Below are 5,957 nucleotides of genomic sequence, written 5' to 3' on the forward strand. Positions count from 1 at the left end.
CTCTGCTTTTGAATATGCTATATAGGTTGGTCATAACTTTCCTTCCAAGGAGTAAGCGTCTTTTAATTTCATGGCTGCAGTCACCATCTGCAGTGATTTTGGAGCCCAGAAAAATAAAGTCTGACACTGTTTTCCCATCTATTTGCCATGAAGTGATGGGACCAGATGCCATGATCTTCGTTTTCTGAATGTTGAGCTTTAAGCCAACTTTTTCACTCTCCACTTTCACCTTCATCAGGAAGCTTTTGAGTTCCTCTTCACTTTCTGCCATAAGGGTGGTGTCATCTGCATATCTGAGGTTATTGATATTTCTCCCAGCAATCTTGATTCCAGCTTGTGCTTCCTGCAGTCCAGTGTTTCTCACGATGTACTCTGCATATAAGTTAAATAGGCAGGGTAACAATATATAGCCTTGACGTACTCCTTTTCCTATTTGGAACCAGTCTGTTGTTCCATGTCCAGTTCTAACTGTTGCCTCCTGATCTGCATACAGATTTCTCAAGAGGCAGATCAGGTGGTCTGGTATTCCCATCTTTTTCAGGATTTTCCACAGTTTATTGTGATCCACACAGTGAAAGGCTTTGGCATAGTCAATAAAGCAGAAATAGATGTTTTTCTGGAACTCTCTTGCTTTTTCCATGATCCAACAGATGTTGGCAATTTGATCTCATGGACCACAGCCTTGTCTAACTCAATGAAACTATGAGCCATGCTGTGTAGGGCCACCCAAGACGGACAGGTCATGGTGGAGAGTTCTGACAAAACGTGGCCCACTGGAGAAGAGAATGGCAAACCACTTCAGTATTCTTGCCTTGAGAACCCCATGAACAGTATGAAAAAGCAAAAAGATAGGACACTGAAAGATGAACTCCCCAGGTCAGTAGGTGCCAAATATGCTACTGGAGATCAGTGGAGAAATAACTCCAGAAAGAATGAAGGGATGGAGCCAAAGCAAAAACAACACCCAGTTGTGAATGTGACCAGTGATAGAAGCAAAGTCCAATTCTTGTAAAGAGCAATATTGCATAGGAACCTGGAATGTTAAGTCCATGAATCAAGGCAAATTGGAAGTGATCAAACAGGAGATGGCAAGAGTAAACATTGACACTCTAGGAATCAGCAAACTAAGATGGACTGGAATGGGTGGATTTAATTCTGATGACCATTATATCTAGTACTGTGGGCAAGAATCCCTTAGAAGAAACAGAGTAGCCATCACAGTCAACAAAAGAGTCCAAAAGACAACACTTGGATGCAATCACAAAAATGACAGAATGATCTCTATTCACTTCCAAGGTAAACCATTCCATATCAAACCATTCAAGTCTATGCCCTGACCAGTAATGCTGAAGAAGCTGAAGTTGAACAGTTCTATGAAGACCTACAAGACCTTCTAGAACTAATACCCAAAAAAGATGTCCCTTTCATTATAGGGGACTGGAATGCAAAAGTAGGAAGTCAAGAAATACTGGAATAGCAGGGAAATTTGGTCTTGGAGTATAGAATGAAGCAGGGGAAAGGCTAATAGAGTTTTGCCAAGAGAACACACTGGTCATAGCAAACACCCTCTTCCAACAACACAAGAGAAGACTCTACACATGGACACCACAAGATAGTCAATACCAGAATCAGATTGATTATATCCTTTGCAGACAAAAATGGAGAAGCTCCATACAGTCAGCAAAAACAAGACCAGGAGTTGACCATGGCTTCATCATGAACCATGATTGCCAAATTCAGACTTAAATTGAAGAAAGTTAGGAAAACCACTGAACCATTCAGGTATGACCTAAATCAAATCCCTTATGATTACACAGTGGAAGTGACAAATAGATTCAAGGGATTAGATCTGATAGACAGAATGCCTGAAGAACTATGGACGGAGGTTCGTGACATTGTACAGAAGGCAGTGATCAAGACCATCCCCAAGAAAAAGAAATGCAAAATGGCAAAATGGTTGTCTGATGAGGCCTTACAAATAGCTATGAAAAGAAGAGAAGCGAAAGGCGAAGGAGAAAAGGAAAAACATACAGACAGCCTATGGGGTCACAAAGAGTCAGACACAACTCAGCAACTAAACCACACCATCATATATCTATAATAAAGTTTAACTTATAAATCAGGCATAGTAAGAGATTGACAGCAATAATTAATAAAATATAACAACTTTAACAACACCATAATAAAGGTTATGTGAATGCTATTTCTCTCTCCCTCCCTTTCCTTCTCCGCCATCTAAATATCTTACTGTACAAATTTAATGCATTTTCCATGCTCACTAAGCATTTCTCATGCACTGTGGCCATAGCTTTTGCAATTTGAGGCACAACAGCAAAACTAGCACAAATTTCTTTTTCTTTTTCCACAACTTTATGGATAGAAAATTTATTAATACCATAGATGGTAGCAACCTCAGCATACAATTTTTTTTTCTTATTAAGTGGGGCATCTTTCACCTTTCCACTTAAAGGAAGTGCATTGTGGCTTTCCTTTCGCATATTCAAATTGCCAGCATCACTACTCTGGCAGTTTGGAACCATTATTAAGTAAAATAAGGGTTGCCTGAACACAGCACTGTGATGCCAACGACAGCCTATCTGATAACACGATGGCTTCTAGATGACTCAGGGGCAGGATGCAATAGACAGAGGATGATTTCTCGTCCCGGGTGGGATGGAGCAGAATGGCACAAGATTTTATTATCTTACTCAGAACAGCATGAAGTTGGAAAAAAAAAAAATAGGGGAGTGCTTATTTCTGGAATTTTCTGTTTAATATTTTCAGACCTCAGTTGACCATAGGTAACTTAAACCAGGTGAAACCACAGTGATGTGGGCAGGGGGACTACTGTGCGATAAATCATGCTAAATGATTGCTTTTCTTGAACACTGGTGAAATGCTTGAAAACAGTTGTTTTGTCATATGGTGGTAATTTTATTCCTAGCTACTGGGCATATACCCTGTGTGTGTCAGTTGGTCAGTCTCGTCCGACTTTTTGCAACCCCATGGACTGTAGCCCACCAGGCTTCTCTGTCTGTGGGTTTCTCCAGGCAAGAATACTGGAGTGGATTGTCATTCCCTTCTCCAGAGAATCTTCCCGCCCCAGGGGTCGAACCCTGGTCTCCTGCATTGCAGGCAGATTCTTTACTGTTTGAGCTACAGGGAAGTCTCTAAGGAAACCATAACTGAAAAAGACACATGTACGTCAGTGTTGATTGAAGCACTATTTACAGTTGCTAGGACTTAGAAGCAACCTAGATATCCATCGACAGTCGAATGGATCAAGAATCTGTGGTATGTACACACAGTGGAATGTTACTCATCTATAAAGGAATGCGTTTGAGTCAGTTCTAATGAAGTGGATGAACCTAGAGCCCATTACACAGAGTGAAGGAAGTCAGAAAGAGAAAAACAAAGATCATATGTGAATGCATATACATGGAGTCTAGAAAGGTGGCCCTAATGGACCCGTTTGCAGGGCAGCAGTGGAGACGCAGACACAAAGAGTGGACTTGTGGACCCAGTTGGGAAGGAGAGGGCGGGACGAACTGAGAGAGCAGCACTGAAATGTATCCATTACCGTACGTAAAATAGATGACCAGTGGGAATTTGCTCTATGACACAGGGAGTCCAAATCCAGTGCTCCGTGACAACCTACACAGGTGGGAGGGGGAGGGGAGAGGGAGGGGGGTTCCAGAGGGAGCGGACATGTGTACACCTATGGCTGATTCATGTTGATGTATGGCAGAAACCAATGCAATATTGTAAAGCAATTACCCTCCAATTAAAAATAAATAATTTTTTAAAGTGTTAAAAAAATAAAGGATTGTTTGATTGGAAGCTTTAAACCATGATCAGGTACAATATTTGCCAAATAAATGATCAAGGAAATATGATATGGTACACAACTTCTGCCTACCTCAAAACACACCTGGTAGCAGGATGAATTAAAGAGAGACAGGAAGCAAGAAGATCACTGCAGCTACCTCTGCAATCTACACGGTGGGGGTGGTTTAGTCACTAAGTGCATCGTGCTAAGTCGCTTCAGTTGTGTCTGACTCTTTGTGACCCCGTGGACTGTAGCCTGCCAGACTTCTCTGTCCATGGGATTCTCCAGGCAAGAATACTGGAGTGAGTTGCCATTCCCTACTCCAGGGAATCTTCCTGATCCAGGAATCAAACCCGCATCTCCTGAGACTCCTGCATTGACTCTCAAATACTGAGGAATATAATATTCCCAAAAAGAGTTCCCAAAGGCCCCTGCTACAATCCAGCTGAATGACCACACACGAAAGACTTTATCTCTACAAACCTCTATGTCCTTAGAGAGAAATGCTTGCTTTGAGGGATTGCCCTGAGACTTAAGTAAAAAAATGTGGAAAGAGCAAAAAACCCAGTGCCTACCATTTTGTAGGGTTTCAAAAGACAACTGAATCGTTTGTTATAGATACTTGCATATCACACTAAGATTTATGTACTTAAAGGTATATTTCTTACCTCCAGTTATGATTCCTTCCAGGTATTAATTATGTCTTCATCAGATTTGTGTTCCAGTGCCCAGTCCCTTGCTGACCACATGAGAAGGACTCATGAATATTTTGAAACAGTTGTAAAGGTCCCATCACCCAAGAATGCATAATTCTTTTCACATTATATAATCTGAATTCTAAACCAGAAGACTGGCTAAAGGATCGTAAGATCCTTGGAACTTGTAGTTTGTGTAAGACTTCTGCAAAAAGTGATACTTATTAAATAATATGGGCTTCCCAGGTGGTGCCAGTGGTAAAGAACCTACCTGCCAAATACAGAGGACATAAGGGACGCGGGTTCAATCCCTTGGTCTGGAAGGTCCTCTGGAGGAGGGCATGGCAACCCTCTCCAGTACTCTTGCCTAGATAATCCCATGAACGGAGGAGCCTGATGGGTCACAGTCCATAGCATCGCAGAGTCTGACACAACTGAAGTGACTTAGCATGCACACACGCATTGAATAATATACAAGACTCGGCACAACAACATATAACAAAACTGGTTTCTTGAGTCGGTTTCAATACTGACCTATCAGTGCACGTTGGACATTCATTGTTTTTGCCTGCTCAGCATCGAATCTTCTCTGAGAAACTACCTCTTCCCTAAATCAGTGAATAGTGTATGATAGATGCCCCTACCCTTGGTGCTAGGATGGCCATGTGACCCACATTTAGCCAAATTAAAATATCCCATCCTCCCAGCTGCAGAGCTTGACTCAAGTAAATGCATGTTTCCCAACTCAGGCCAACGAAGCCCACTGAGCATCAGCTCCAGGATTGTAGAAACAATTACTAAGAAAGGGGCTTTCTCCTCTGAAGTTGCTAAAATGTAAACCGGATGTGAGCCACCAGGTTGGGACTATTGGCCTGAGGTCAATATTAAAAAAAAAAAAACTGAAATGTCTCTGAGCACTTAGATCCAGCCACGCCTGATCTCCCACTGAGCTTTTCATTTAAGGGTAACAGCAACTTCCCCTTTTATGTCCAAAAAAAAATAGCAGCTGTAATTTCTGTTGTCTCCAAAACAATCATAACAAATTCCAATATTAGAAAAGGAATTGTCAGGAACAGACTTTAAAATGGGTAATTTGCTGAGGGCACCCAGGGAGGAGGTCCATGCAGACTTATTGACATGCGAAGTCAAGAGATTACCCTGCATTCTTGCTGTGCGTTTGCCCAGCTTCTGGTAAGCCGTGACTTGAACTTTGGGATTCAGATCATGTGTCCATCAGAGCCACACGATAGGTCAGAGATAGGGCTTGGCTACATTCATTTTTAAAAAGGATAATGTCCACTTGAACGTAGTCCCTCTGAGGGCAGAAAGGAAGAAAGTATAGTATCTCTAAAGCAGCTCCATTTCTGGCTGAGGCCAGTAATCCAAGAAGGCTGAAAGTTGGCAATCTCAGCAAGTCTTCAGGGTTAAAAAAA

Source organism: Bison bison, unplaced genomic scaffold, assembly GCF_000754665.1.
Source record: "Bison bison bison isolate TAMUID 2011002044 unplaced genomic scaffold, Bison_UMD1.0 scf7180017864232, whole genome shotgun sequence".
In the NCBI taxonomy this organism is placed as follows: Eukaryota; Metazoa; Chordata; class Mammalia; order Artiodactyla; family Bovidae; genus Bison; species Bison bison.